Raw genomic sequence first — 16117 nt, 5'->3', positions numbered from 1 at the left:
ATAGTTTTCACCATTAATTTCATAGTACAGCAACTTTTAAGCTTGGGTGAAGGGTGAAGTTTTGAAATTGAAGTCTACGGGGGTGTGATTCACCTGAGCAAATACTGAGATCTCCATCTGTGCTCACTGTCTAGACTGCCGTTACAGTCAGCGAAGAGAAAACAGGCGTTTCTAGGACATGATTTGTCGTCTTCTAAAATAGACATCTGGGATATGTCAGGCAACTGCTTGGAGATGGTAGTCCAGAGATGACTTAGCAGTATGGAAACTTGTGAGCCAGAAATTTGTCTTCTGTAGTTCAGAACTTAGTTATGAAAAGTAGTTCTTTTCAGTACCTATCTTGAGAGCCATAAAGCATGAGGCTTCAGAAGCACAAGCTGGTCTGAAGTGAAAACCCTTACTGAGGACTTCATCAGAGGGTAAGAGTTGCTTCCTGAGCATTGGCTGTCATGGGAGCCATAGTGCAGCCAGCCCATCTCTCATACCATTTTGAAAAACCTCCTCTTGCAGGGTAAATTGCCCTTCAGTGGTCGCTTTGCAGCTGACTTTTAATCATTGCTTCCCACAGAAAGTGTTATCCATGTAATTATAGATGAGTCTGTCAAAATCAGCCAGAGGAGGGCACTTTTGAGCTATGGGAGACCTTCTCCAGGCCACTGGGGCCGAAGGTGCTGCTTGTCCCATTAGTTCTGTTTGTTGGACATTTCCTCAAAATCCTCCAGTAGTAGGCTTGGTTCAGTGTCTGCCCTCGACACAGGAGTTGGTGGGCTCCTGTCCGTTTCAGACCTTTTATCCTGTTGGTTTGTCAATTGTGGTTGTGTCTGTTAGGATGTGAGAAGACCCAATGCTTTGTGGAGGATGATGGACCTGTGCTGCAGAGTTTGGGTGCAGATGAAGGCCTTGGTACCTCAGTGGCAGGCCCTGGGTGCCAGGAGCTTGTCCTTCAGGAGGTGTCTGGCCTAGCCAATGTCCTGGGATGCCTCTGTGACAATGAGCTAAGACCAGGGCACAAGCTTGAGGGCTGCCATACAACCAGCTGTTACAGTGTTAGTACTCTGGTGGCAAGCTTATGGCCTGGCCCAGCTGTTGCTCCATCAGATGATGACCAAATGTGCCTGGAGCTGGCATGGCCAAAGGCTGTTTTCATTTTTTGCCATGATGCACTCTTTTCATATGGAATGATATCTAGCTCTGGGGACAAGTCACTCAGCCCCAGCACCAGAAAGCAGGTCCTAGCCTTTACAGATTCACAGTTTAAGCATTGCCTTGATATTCGTCAACTTGTGGTGTTTGGAAAGCGAGGGCCCTGTCACGTCAAGTGCTTGGCTTCGTTTGGAAAGCTCTTCCCTTGAAAAGGTCGGGTCGCTACATTGCATAGCAGCGAATTCGGAGATCTGCTTAGCAGCCGTTCTAACAGAGAACTATTTTCAGGGAAAGTATTTAAAACATTAGCAGAGGGGGGTGGGGTGAAAATCTCAGGGAAAGTAAAATCCGTACGTATTGTACATATGTTTGCTCTAAAGAGTGGGTGACCCCTGCTGAGTTTCTTGGCAGTCAAAGCCAGGCCAATGAGGACATCACCAGATGGGTTCATTACCAAGGCATTTTCATTATCACCCCTTGGGGCCAGTCCCTCGTCGTCCTCCTGGTCGGAGCATGGGAAGGAACACTCTGTTCCCAGTCCATGGAGGTATGAGAACACAGGGGGAAGTGCTTGTTTCTGGGACAAAAGCTGTGGTGACTGATCACGCCACACAAGTTCACGTGAGACGCTGAAGGCCAGTTTGCTGGTCCCACAGCCCCCCTCTCTCAGCCTATATATGTAAGTACACACGAGTTCAAATGTGCTATTAAGATCCAGTAAATGCCAGTGGAAATCTGGTTCATCTCAGATGAGGCTACCCTGGCATGACCCTATCAGTACGTTAATTCCAGTGGAGCTCACTGGAACTTATACAAAGACAACATGAGCAGACAGAACATAAGAACATAAGCAAACCAAGTAAATCTTGGTTAATCCAATCTGCAGGAATTCCCTACTGAAAATGCACTAATGCCTTGAATTTGTTCTGACTTATCTTACAATGGCAGTTCTCTAAGAGCAGGAAAATGATAATTTTCAACACTAAGGCTCCTTTAAAAACTGCTTTTGCTGAAGCAAAGACATGAAGTTAAATTGATAGTGTTTTAGTTCTTTCCCAGAGAATTGCTATGCATTATGCAGACTCTTATCTTTCCTGAAATTTGTCACTTGCAAACATCAGTATGAGGTTTTGCCTCCCTTGCTTAGGCTGGGAGGCTACCTTGGTGCAAAAGATTGTTTTCTTCAGTTGGTGAAGAAAAGTTAGTTTTTTTTTTTTTTTCTATTTTTTTCCCCCTCTAAATGTATGTGACTCTAAAGTTCTGGAATAGTTGCTCTGAATTGGAGCGAGTGAAGGACCATAGATGTGTTGAAGACCCATTCATGATTGTGAGTTAAGATTTAGTGGAGTGGGTAACCTCTTTCTGCCTCAAGCAACCTCGTACACTGTGGAGGACTTGTGTGCTAGACTTGGAATTGTGCAGAGTGGAATTTCTATCACCTCTTTCCCAATTACCATTGTTTACGCATGAAGCCACCTGTCTTCTTGGTACCTTGCCATAGTGAAAAGAAGTTTCTTTCCATGTTCCCAAGAGAAGGAGAAGGCTGGTGAAAAAAGGAAGGCATTCTGACATTTATGAAGAAAAAGCAAATACATATTGCAACAGACCCGGAAGGGTCAGAATGGACTGAATGTTCCTAAACCTTTATGGTAATTTGCTTCAGTAATTTCCATCATAATTAAGAAGCTGATACTGAAGCCGTTACTGCTATGAGTCAGGCTTGCAAGATCTGCTTCTACAGCACACATAGCTGCAGGCTGCCCATATTCAGCATTTAACTGTTATTAATTTAGAAACGGTTACTAGAAGTATGTCTGTTAAATGCTAGATTTAGAGCAATACAGATATACAAAGCTGATAACAAACCCCAGCTGTGGGGAAATGTAGGAATTTTTATGCACACCTTAAGTCTCCACAGCCACCTTTGCCCCCAGGAATATGTCAGAATAATCTTGAGGGATTTTTTTAGGATGCTGTGTTCTGGCTTTTTCCCTCCTGCTGGCTCTGCCCTTCCTGTAGTGTGGATGTGAGGGAGCGAATCAGTGTTCAGACTGGTGAAGGCAGATGTAGCAAGGGTCACCTCTTTCCCATGCTTATTATCTGTCCAAACCAGTGTTGCTATCTGCAGCCCATGTTGACTTCCATGAGGGCTGTTGGATACTGAGCGCTTCTGAAAGCAAGCTGTTTTACTGAAGTGCCAAAACAGGGATGCAGGCTGTGTTTTCCCTTTGAGTATCATGGAACTGTGTTATTGGACAGATGGTTGATACAAACAGATCTCAGCCCCAGAACTGTTCACAAGTTGTCCCATTGAAAATTTGCTAGTCATTGTTTCTGCTCCAAGACAAGATGACTTTTTTAAAAATTATTTTTAAAATTATTATTATTTAAGCAAGAGAGTAGGAAACAGTGAATAATGAGGAATCTGTTTCAACTGTCAACTCCCTTCATGACCCACAGATCAAGTTGTTGGTAGGAAGAATGGCAATTACCCTGAAAAACATCCGTTAGAGTGAATATTCACAAACAGCAGGGTAACAGGGTGTGTGGAAATGTCTGGAATTTGGATAGTTCTCAGTACTTGCCATGTTGGATCATCCTTCTCTGCAAGATACTGCTTTGATTCCTCCTCCTCAAAACAGGTGTTTGCCAGGCTTGTTGTGTGATGTGCACTGCTGTGAGCAGTGACACTCCCTGCCTTTGTGTGACTCTTTCTTTTCCAGAATGGTCACCCTGCCATGACTGAATGAGCAGTGTGGTTCTGATGCCTTCTAAAACAACAGATGTGTTTCACCAGTCTCACTTGCACAGAAGGGTCTGGCTTTCTGCTAAGTCATTTTACATTCTTTTTCAAAATAATTCATGTTCTGTGATTCTGTGTTCTCTGTATCAAAAGGGGATGAAAAATGACTCAAGAAAAGGTCAGTCCTTCGCTCCTGATCATTAAGATCTACATACAGTTACTTTCAGTAAACTCTGTGAAGGTTCTGTGCAGTCACTGTATGGGATTTCTGGTGAGGTGTCAGAGATGGATGTTCTTGTGGTTAATATAGAGGACAAAGCTTTAAGATCTGTCTTCTGCTTTACATATCCAAACATACAATGAACTGGAAAAATCTGTGATGCTTTTTTGCCTTACATATTGTAGAAGGATTTAATATGTGCAATGCACTTATAGCTTGCTGATAGAGGAACTCAGTTGTAAACACTATTAGGTGAGCACTTTCTGCTGCAGTGTCAAACATGACACTACTGGATCATTTTAGTACCAACTAGATGCGATGGGAAGGCAAGTAGTTCTGCTTATGACCTAGGTCACATTTAAAAGTGGAACTTCAATAGTAACAGCATGGTACGTTTTGAATATATCTGTGAGTGAGATTGCTTTGATAGGTCCTCTCTTGGGAAAGATGTTCTTTCGTCAGCTACAAGTCAGTTCTGCTTGCCCTTGGCAGCCTGTGCTGGGAACACGGAAGCTCAGTGGATGCTTTTTGAATCATATACCTGATGTCAATTGTATATGTACCCTAAAAGGTAACAAAATGCATTCCTACATCTACACTGAGTGAAGCATGTAATGACATTTCTTCCCTGGACACAGCGTGTATTGATGTAAACAGTTCTTGTGCAGGGTTTGCAGCTCCAGCACGTGCTGCCTGTGAGAGTGTTCCCTGCAGCACATTCATCTCTCACTGCACAGAGAATCTCAAATTCTTTTTGGATAGCCAGGGAAGAGCGCAGAAATGTAATCGTTTTCTCTGAGAGCAAACACAAGGTATTATAAAAAGCTTTTGCAGTATGACTCAGCAACAAGAATTACAGTGTGCTGTCTAGTAAGAATTCTAAAGTTCCTATAACTGACTTTTTCCATTTTATGACTTACCAAAAGCCAAGGTTGACCTATTAGCCTGCATTATGGCTAAGAAAACGGCCACAGAATCATGCAGCAACACAGTTTAATATTAGTCTTGAAGCTAAGCCCAAGCAGAAGTTGACAATGCAATCTGAGTTAATGATGACTATATAATAGGGAGACATAACCTGTGAACTGTTGCTTTCAGAGCTCTAGGTTGGTTCCCATGGACATGAACGAACTGTAAACCTCAACCTTCCCTTTCCTTGCTTATAGAAACTCTAGGGGAAGAAAAAGTCCAAATAGCTGAGAAAGCCTCTCACACAAGGATCTCAGATAATTCATGAGCAGACTTGTGCTGCTAATCCATTTTTCATATTTTGCTTAGCTGATCTGAAAATTCAGAAGAAAAAAGTCTCAAATGTGAGTCAAGCAAGCAGGATATTTAAAAACAAACAACAACAACAAAACTAATTGCAGAATGGAAATGATTTCACTTCAGGTCAAACAGAACATGTTGTTTAACCCAGATGTTCTATTTTGTTCAAATTGTAGAATGTTTTAAAAACATAGTGAAGTAATTTTTAAAAATTACCAATAGTATTGATTTACAAAATCTAAATGTTTTGATCCCCCACATCCCCTTTGGGATGTATGTTTTTCAATTGAAACAATTTGCTAGAATCAGTATACGTCCAGCTAGCCTGCCACGACCTGTTTTCTTTTTCTTCACCAAATGATTTTGTTTGGTTCCATCTCCCAGGCTCTTTCCCTAGGCAGTGGCAGAGACCCTCAGCATCGTGGGCTGGCACTGGACAACTTTTTGGATTTGGCAGGGGGGTTAGACCCAGTGATCTCTAGAGGTCCCTTCCAACCCCTACAATTCTGTGATTCTGTGATCACTTTGTTATTCTGGTACCAGAGGCTGGGTAATTTCACTTGACTGAGATGCACGAATGAAGACCATGGAGAACTACTCCAATTTAGAGGAATCACCCCCAGAAATGGCTGGTTTTGGTAGGACTGTATGAGGAGGCTTGTGACTGCTGCTGGGGAACCACTGCAGCAATAGGAGTTCTGGCTTCGAGGAGCCACTAATGGAACAAAATGTTCCCTCTGTCCCTGGCGTGGGTTGAGATATGGCCGGGCAGTGAGCTATTGACCCAGCACAGCATGTCTGTGGGATGTGAGGGAGATTTTTTTGGACAAGACCTTTGAGAAATTCTGCAGGAAAAAGTTCTACAAACAACTGGATTTAATCTCTGTTTCTGCTCAGATGTGGATACTCGTGGTTTGCAAAGTTTGTTCAAGAAAGGGTCAGTCATGTAACTCAATCATGATGGACACTGGAGGCATTTTACTCCTTTATGTAAAAGAGATTTTAGGAGGGCAAAATAACTATCAGCCGCCAGTAGGAGCGAACTCAGAACATTGGCTGGCCTCAGTTTGTGGTAGGTTCAATAGCAATAAATGTGTGTATTTTATGCTTCCAGTAATAACCCAATTAGAGGCACTTTGAAAGGAGATAGTGCTTGATCTTTTTGTTGAGAAGTTGTCCAGAACACAGGAACCAAGAGGAGAAAGAAAAGAACAAATTGTTTGGAACTCATATCATTAGTAATGTTTGGACTGAGCAAACAGACCTTGGTTCAATGGATTCTGACTCTCTATACCACTTAAGGAAGGTGTAGAGAAGTACAACTAAGAAATTCTGTGCACACAAACTTTTTGAGTTTCTTTTATTCCCTATCTTGCCACAGCAGTATAGAAAACACTTGGTAAAAACCTGTTAAGCTGTTAGGACCCCTCTGGCTAAAATCAGTATTGCGAAAAGAAGTCTTGCAGCACTGAGAGCTTCCCCAAACCGTAATGGTCTAAGCTTGGAGATACTGTTTATGCATTACTCATTTACATGGGCTTAAATTTTTAAATCTTACTTTTCTGTGTGTGCATATTTCCAAAAAGGATCCAACTTATCAGATTGGACTTGTGAGTATTAGAGGCTGAAGCTTCACTATCCTGAATTAGGCCCACATGTACCAACACTGAACGTGATTTGCTCAAAAAATAATATCAAGATGGCTTTGCAGTGTTAGAAAATATTGTATAGTACAGGCAGAAGTGTGGGATTAGGGTTGAGTAAGAAATTGTAGTAGTTATTGAAAATCTTGAGGGAAGAGCCTTGAGGTAAGTCCCTCGGTTTGTTCAGCCTGGAGAAGAGCAGGCTGAGGGGAGGCCTCATGGCGGCCTGCAGCTTCCTCATGAGGGGAGCGGAGGGGCAGGTGCTGGTCTCTTCTCTCTTGTGAAAGTGATAGGACTCAAGGGAATGGCATGGAGCTGGGACAGGGAAGGGTCGGGGTGGGTGTTAGGAAAAGGTTCTGCACTGAGAGGGTACTCAGGCACTGGGACAGGCTCCCCAGGGCAGCGGTCATGGCCACAAGCCTGCTGGAGTTCAAGAAGTGTTTGGACAACGCTCTCAGACATAGGGTCTGATTTTGGGGTGGTCCTGTGTGGAACCAGGAGTTGGACTCGATGATCCTTGTGCGTCCCTTCCAACTTGGGATATTCTATGATTCTAGGAGATGTGCTGAGAAGGATTTTAAAGATGGTGGAGTATTCAAGGTAACCATTAAGACACATCTATACTGCACTTGTAAGAACTGACTGAGTGAACTATGATTTAGCTACATAATTTCTGGATTTGCTTAGAATGGTAGGTAAAGGAGTTCTGATCTCTGAACCTATATTTTCCCCTCTTAGGCTGGTATGACAGACTTGCAATCTGACCCGTGTGTACTCTTAGTTTCCTTGACAAGGCTTATAGTTAAATCCTGGCCATTTCTGGTACAAAAGAAATTGCAAGGACAGGAATGAGAGAAGGGTTATTTGTTGTGTTCACCCTTCATTAAACAAAACCAAACCAAAACAACAAAACACGAAAGAAAGTAGCTTCTACTCGGGCTACTGGTATCTATCTGCAAGCTCCAGAGGTGGTCTAATAGGTGACTACAGAAGAAGACCTGCTATTTGCTTTACTTGTAATGGAGTGGGAGAAAGATAATGGAAGAGAAAAATCCATACAGTGTGATAGAAAGAAAAAGCAGCCCTCAGCGTGAAAGAGCCATGCTGGGAAAAATGTGAACAACTCATAAAGATGTTGCTGTTATTTGTTCCAGTACTTAATATTCTAGACAAAGGGCTGTTCTCTGTACTTCTTTGTGTGACCTTATTGTGTATTTGGATGTATTTGCTGATGACCTGGAGTTTTGGATGGGCATTGGCTGGAAAATTTTTCCTTACAGACATTGTTTTCCTGTTTCATAATAGGAGAAATTTAACTCTTCTAAGAAAGGACAACTGGAGCCTTAGTTCTGTGATAATGCCAATAATAATAGTTACTACTTTCTTGTCCAAACATTCTTTCGACACAAATGACATTTTGTACAAAATATATATTTTTTCAAAAAAATATAAATTCTTTTCTAAATGCAGTGGGAGTTTTGACATTGATTTAATGGTTGGAGTATCAGACCCTAGAGGGAAAAAAGCAGTATGTTCTCCTTTGATCTTCTATTCATCTTCTTGCTTTTGTTATCTTCATTTCAGTTCATCTTTTCTGAACAAGGATGAAGTTGCTGTCCTCTGCTGGCCCTCTCTCGTTTTGATGCACATGATCATCACTGCAGTTACGTTTTTGGCCCAAGCGCACAAGTAGTTGAAGGAACTTCCTCTGTCCTAGTGGAAAATAGAGATGAGGATCTCTCTTCTAACAGACATAGCTGATGAAGTGGCAGATGCCAGGTCAGTGTGCAAATTGTAAACAATTCTGATTAATGTTCGCTTTTCTGCTTGTTTATACCTGAACTGTTGAGATAAGCTTGCACCACACATCCAAATTCTCATTTTCTGGCTGCCGGACGTGGCCACTGGAAACAATTCAGGTTCACAAGAGGAGTATGGGAGGAGAACAGAACAGTGGAGTTGCAAAAGCATATTAGATATTATTTGGCCTTGAGGATAAACTTGAAAGCCTCTCCAGGATCTGGGGAAGATGGAGAAGAAAAATTACATATTTAAGGCAGCAAATCAGTGGGCTGTTTACTGTTTAAATTCCATAATCAGTATGGTCTGGGGCTTCAATTATATACTGTGGTTGAAATGGCCCTGCATGTCTTCCATTTGTACAGTTTCCTCTCAGCAGAATTCAGCTGATACGTGGTTCATATGTCTGACATGCCAATATAGCACAAGTTCTGTTGCTGTCCAGTAGAGAGAAGCTGAAAGATTAGAAATACTTACATAAATATGACCAAAAGTGCTTAAGAAAAATGAGTTTTCCTACTGGGTCACTAACAAACACTGATATGTCATGCAGCCAGCCAGATGCTGGCTGAACAAACAAACCTTGCAATATTGCACTCTTGAGCTGGTATACTACACAGGGAGTGAGGGCCAGAACTGGGGACCATTCTTGGACAGGACCCAGCCTTTCCTAGGAATTCCTCCTCCAGCGCATCACAGACAGTTCCAAGTGCTGCAGTAAGAGAGTCATGCCTCAGACCTTCCCAGATTCTATAGGAAACAGCTAGTACCATGAACCAGATCCATATGTTGTTGGGGCTGGCTAACCATTTTGTAGTCAAAACTGCAAACTGAATAACTGAAACCTTGCATCAGATCTGGAAAACAAACTATTCTGTTCTGTACCCCATCACCATCCCCGGTACGGATAGCAGGGATAACACTTCAGCTGGCAGCATAGGCCATGAGGTTTAACAGAATGCAGCTTATTCTTCCATGACTCTCAGTCCTGGAGTGCTGACAGCAAGAGACTAGAAGTGGGCCAAGGAAATTGATGCTGGATATGAGTCAGGTACAAGGCTGAATTCAGCTTGGATTTAATATTATTGAAATACCACAGGTGGTTTCTGTTAGGATTTGGCCTCATATAGCAAGGCTGAAGTCAGGTCAGCTGTTTAGTGAGATCCAGCCTTGAATTCTCATGAGCATGGTGAGTTGAGTGAGATTTCAGTCACACCTGAAGCAAAAAATAGTCCCTTTCCTGTCTGGGTGCGAGCTTGTGACCAGAAATCACACGGGCTCATGTGAAATGTACATAGAAGAGTGGGCTTAGGCGTACACACTTTAGTTTCCTTTAGCTTAAGTGGGATTTGTACCAATGAGCTGTAGCAGAGGTCTGACACTGGGTCTTGTGGCTGAAAGTTGACCCTTTACCTTGTTAATCCAAAATTGGTTGTTTTATCTATGTCCAATTGGTTGCAAAGAAACCTCAAGGTGTATTTTAAGAAAAGCCGTGAGAATTAAGATGTGTGAGTAAGAAACCGCAGCAGCTCATCAGGTTATGAATTATGTCCATAAATATGTTGAGGCTGAGCCACGTGGGTGCTAAGATGCCTTTCTTGCAGTTGGCTCTGGTTTATCCCACGCTTTTTGGACCTTACTTTTCTTGTGGCTGTTCTGACACATTGTGAAAGACCCACCAATATAAAAAGAGGGACTTTCCAAGCTACTCAGAGCTCCACTTTGCGGCTTGTCAATCAGGGTTGGCTTTTGCTGACCTGGTTTGGTTAGAAATATTCTGGAGAAGTTCCAGAGAGTGGAGCAATATGGACTTGTAACCAAGGTTAGGTATGAACAGAATAGGGTCATGCTCCCACACTTCTAATGATGCACCACAAAACAAGGGTGACTTTTGTGCTTTCCAAGACAGCGCATGTAAAAGGAGAAAAAGCATGTCTGTTCTGGGTCAAACTGATCGATCAGGAGCCCAGAGAAACCTCTTGATGTGAGATACAGGCTAGAGGTGACATCACCAAACTCTGATGCCATTACGCTCCAGTGTGTCATGTCAAGCTTGTCTCTATTGTTTGTCATGAAGTCATGTTACTCCCTTTTTCCCCCTATTTTGTCACTGTAGAAAGTACACTGGTTGGCAGTTCCCTCAGATATTTTTCACCTATACCTCCGAAGTGTTAAAGTGAAAGTAAGAGTTGGAATTCATAGCCTTTTGTACAGATAAATGTATTAGAATTGCACCGTTCATCTGTTCCTAACCCCATTTCTCAGCAATCCTCCCTCAAATCCAGTGGACCTTACAGTTGCTAACTGTTACATATCAAAGGTAGGTACGCTGGGAGGGAATGAAGCATTTCTTTGACTATTTGGACCCTGGAGGAATCAGTAATGGCTTCAGGGGCAGAGAGGTGACACCAACCACATGCTCAATTTTCCAGGCTCAGTGTTTGTAGTAACTGACCTCGCTGTAAGCCTCACGTCTGCTGTATTTTTGGATGACTCAGTCACTGGAGATTTGATCCAGTATGGTTGTTAATTAGCTGCATTTACTAGCTCATTTGCATTTTTATCCATGATTTAATAATTGTATTCTGTTAGCCTTGATTAGTTCAACAGCAGAAAAGTGTCAGTTATTTCAGGGAGAAGTCAGCTGGCTGGCTTATTCATCTCTAATCAGTAAGAAGCATAGAGGGCTGGTTTTTTGTTTGACTTTCAGTAGGGTCAGTCACAAAGGTGCAGAGTTGTTGAGCTATTTGACTCTTTCTAAAAGACTTTTCTCCTTCACACGAGTTTGATTTTACATATTCACTCTGCCTTCTCTCCTCCCCATGCACACAGGGTTTGGAGGAGTTTGAATCTCAGCATCTGGTTTTTGCAATCCTTAGCCAGTAAAATGATGATTGAATATGGCTTCCAAAATACACAAAATGTGCATGAGCTGGTTTTTACCAAAAGGCTGTTTTTTTGCAGAGTCATTTTTTGCTTATAACTACGTACTAGCAAAGCCCAGGGGAACTGTAAGGTGGGTTTGTGGAGCCAGAGAGGTGGTGGGTTTTTTTTTTTTCCCCTAACCCCTTGAATTTCACCTGTGTTTCTGAGGGTGAGTCATGAACAAAAGAGTTTCTATTAAAGAAAAATGAAAAGTGCAAATCCTTCTTGCCCAGCTCTGGGTTTATCCAGGTATGCAGCAATACCGTTGTATCACTGAAACATCCATTGTACTAGAAAACCTTGTTTCTTAGCTCCTGGCTAAGAAACGAGCCTAAGCCCCCAGCTGACGGATAGAGATGTTTCAATTTCCTTCAGTCATTCTCACTACGGATTGTATATTCAAGGGAAAATCCTCACCGCAATACTGGACATGCCATGCTCTTAGCAGACTGACGTTTATTAACTAATACAAAGTTGCAAATGATGTACAAACACAGCTAAACAAAAGAGCCCAGTGTTGAGCCTAAATCAAGGTCCTAAATCATAAGCCGTGGTGTGACAAACTGCACAATGTTTGCCAGTACTTTTAAAATGGGGCTTTCTTGCCAGGCTGAGAATCCATAGAGCCCGGCCAAAGAAAACAATGGGAGGGAGCCAGGGTTCTCCCAAGCCTTGGCATGAAATCCACAATAGTAGCTTTGGCCGAGGTCCACGGACTCGAGCACATGCTCCAGAAGGTCACTTCAGAACACCATAATTACTTGGTATTTACTTCAGCGGGTTTTGCAGACAAAAATAATAATAAAGACAAAAAAGTGCCACCAACACAGCTTCGGGACTCCGTTACAAACCCAGGTTCTTGCCGTCTCTCTGCCCCTGTCTTTGGCACCACGTGGGCGGGGGTGGAAGTGTGGTCCCGGCTGCCGAAGGGTGGCCCTGAGGATAAGTAGCGCGGCACGCTGGTCCTTGGGCACTGCGAGTGGACTTTTTGTCCTGGCTCGTCCCCGAAGTCGTCAGCAGTGTTTGTCACTGCCATTCAGTGCCTGTTTACTGACCTTTGGGGGCTGAATTGGGGGGTCACTGCCGAGTTCATGTAAGGCAAGCGTTTGCTTTTTCAAATATCCTCTCTGCATCCTCTCCCTCCTGGCAGTCCTGCCGGAGAGGTCAAGATCCGAGCAGATTGTTAGGGCTGGAAAGCAGCCCCGAATCCAAAGCCTGGTTCTGAAACAAATGGGAGCATTAAAGGGGCGACCGAAAGGCCAAGTTTATTCTAAATTTCAGTGTCTGGATTGGATGGTACAAAAAATCTGTGATCCAAGTATATCCGGTCCAGAAGCTGACAACTGAGGATGCTCACTACCGACCCTGCATGTCCCTTACCCCTAGAAATGATCCCTCCGCAGGGCGCTGCTGCACTGGGGCTGAGGAGCCGCATCCTGCCTCTGTCCAGGGCTAGGTCTGCTCACAGGCATGTGGTCTCCAGGACTCAGCCTCAGCTCCCTAATGCTCAGCCTTTACTATTTACATTCAAAAAAATAAACCACATTTGATTATTCAGCATTCTTCTTTTACATTTTTATTGCTGTTTGCAGAACTCTTCTGAAGGCCAGAGGAAACCTTTTTGCTTGACATCTTTAATATTTTAGCACTTCATAGTGTCTTTAGACAAAAAACGTCCAACAAGCACATGTGTTTTGGCAACTCTGCTTGTGGCCTCTGTTCCATCTCTGGCCTTGAAAAGCGAAAGAATGAAAGAAAAAAAAATCAAAACTTAAACTGGGTCAGCGCTGTTCTCTATATTTTTGTTGATAGTTCCATTTGGGATTTATGCATTGATAGAGGACAAGTAGGGAAAAACATATGCCCCAAGCACATGCCCTTGAAAAGCAATGTCACATCTTAATTTTCTTGGGCTGGCAGTGCATACATTCCACGCTCTCTGTGATGTAGAACTAATGAAGATAGAAGTGCAAGAAAACCTATAATCAAATCCAGTACATACCAGGCATAGCACACCAAGAAGCACACCCGTCTGAAATCTCATGGTGCTGGAATTAAAATCCAGGCCGCGCGGCCACGACAGTCAAGTATTTCTCGCTGGGGATTTTTTTAGGCAGCGCTCTGCATCCACAGAAAAACAAAACCCAGCAAAAGTGCTTCCTGGCATCGCCTTGTGTCAAATACTTGTAACCAGCGATATTCGGAGAGTGGCTCAAGTACGCAGAAGTGCAGTTGTTAGAAAAGACGAAAGGCGTGAATTGAACATTTTCTTCTGGTGGTTTAGGATCTGGTTCCCTGTGCTTTAATCCCCTGTGTGCATCCCAGGAGCTTTGTGCACATAAACTGTGTATTGCTGGTGCCATGGTGATGATTAGTAACCCGAAAAGAGACCGGCCCTTTCAGCCAAGACGTTTTGCGAGCCCGCAGTGACGGGGGCAGCGCTGCCTCCCTGGAGCCAGTGCTCTCCTATCTGGCTGTTTCCACCTGTTTCTGTGTTTTAGGGCATAAATTTCCCCCAGGAGATGAGGTTTGAGGTTTCTTTTTTCTTTATTTCTTAAACAATTGTGTGCACAGAGTGATTTGCACAATGAGGTCCCGCTACCTGATGGGGGTTCCTGTGGTAGTGCCTGTAGCAGCAGCAGTAATAATAGTAATAAGAATAAAAACCTAAACCAACAGCTGGTGGGGGAAGAAGCAGAAATGTGATGTGACTTTTCAGGAGTCACGTAACAGCTCAGTGTCAGAGTCCTCAAAATAACCCCCCGTGTCCTGACCGCCTGTCTGGTGCTCCGGGCTGGGGAGGATAGCACGCGCTGGTGATGTTTCCTGATCTGGGTTGATTTACAGTCTGTGCAGATCCAGGGAGAAAGCCTGGAATGATACAGATTGTTCCTCCTGACTGTGGATTTCCATTTTTACTGTTTTATTTTAAACCGTAATCTTAAAATCCTGTTAACCTTCAATCCTGTTAAACCTAGCCCTGTAAATCTTGTTATCTTTTACCCCGTACTATTGTAACTCAACCAGTGTCCTAGCTGCCTTGTGCTTTAAGAAGTCGAGGTATTAGCCCAGGAGCTAAGAAAACTTTTTTTTTTCCCTTTTTTCCTTTTCCAAGTCCACCTCGTTTTCAGAGATCTCCTGAAAGTCACTTTGCTTTTGTGTCTTAGGTGCTAACATGTAAAAGAGGAATCTTGTCTGACAAGTGTTTGATAAATGCATGGAAATATGGGGATGCCATGAATTTCTTAGCTTGTTGGTTTTATTATTGTTTTTATTTTAATTAATTAATTAATTTATTTTATTTCAACCATTGTGTTTTGCAAATGCTACCCATCATGTATGGCTGGTCCCTGCCAGCCCCGTGCCGGGCAGCCGGGACCTGCTCTGGCTTCATTGCCGTTGAATTGTTCAGTCTTCCATAGCGAGCTTTTTTGTCCTTGACCATCGTGATTCCCCCACCCTCTTCTCAAAAATGGGCTGATGTGCTGCACACTTGTCAGTCCATCTTCTAAAGATTAATCCTTCAAAGTAAAGGTGATGTGCTCACCTTGTACCAGCTCCTCTCACTGTGCTACACCCTGGTCTGTGATCAGCTGGGGTCCTGCTCCCTCCGTTCCTCCCCAGCACGCTTGGTGAGCTCCTGCAGAGGTGGAGGCTTCTTCGTCTTCCCTCTGGCTCAGTCCTGAAGGGAGCCACTCTGGGGAATATCACAGCATTGCGTTACTACTGCTTTGCAGGAGTGTTAAAGTCAACACACCTTTAATGTTAGCTTTGGCGGGGGTAGGATCCTGTCTGTTGATACTGCCCCAAGTTGGGGGAGAGCCTCCACAGTCTCCAGTTATTTACCTACCACTCACCAGCGCGACTTTCCCAGGTTTACCCAGGGGAAAGCATGGAAGTGGTTAATCCGAGCTGGCTGGGCAGGCATCCCCCTGCCTGTCAGCTTTATATCCCTCCCAGATGGGACAAGTGATAGGGAAGCCGCTGGTGGGAACTGACAAAAGGATACAGAGGAGGCAGATAAGGGGTAGCATGAAATTGTCTTTTGCTTCCCTGTGAGTGCAAGGGAAGAAAGCAGCAGGTGTTTTCAAGGAGCAAATGGCTTGAACTGAACACCAGAAACCCAATTCTCATCTCTCAGGATAGTCTTCCTAAGCCTCTTGTGAACCTCACTGCTTGGCTCTGGCCGGCAGCTCAGTATGGCTGTTGAGTAGATTCAGATATCTGCACATCTGTAAATAATGAACGATAGCAATTACATGTTCTTTCTGAAAGACAAAGCAGTACATTGAATGCTGTTGGCAGGGAGCAAAGCCCAGCAGGACCAAGCTTAGGGCTGCTGATTTGAACCATCCCCTCCACTAAAGGGGCACA

At 43.6% G+C, this 16117-nt stretch overlaps 1 protein-coding gene across 1 annotated transcript in view; it reads left to right on the top strand.

Annotated features, from left to right (window-relative positions):
* BNIP1 (BCL2 interacting protein 1) overlaps positions 1–16117 on the top strand; it is a 213849-nt gene that overhangs the window by 119261 nt on the left and 78471 nt on the right. Inside the window, exon 9 of the mRNA XM_083798724.1 lies at positions 8603–8797. The gene's annotated coding sequence lies outside the window, so the exon portion shown is untranslated. The remainder of the gene's footprint in view (positions 1–8602; positions 8798–16117) is intronic.

Source organism: Anser anser, assembly GCF_964211835.1.
Source record: "Anser anser genome assembly, chromosome: 14".
NCBI classification, from domain to species: Eukaryota; Metazoa; Chordata; class Aves; order Anseriformes; family Anatidae; genus Anser; species Anser anser.
This window is presented reverse-complemented; position numbering and strand designations above follow the sequence as displayed.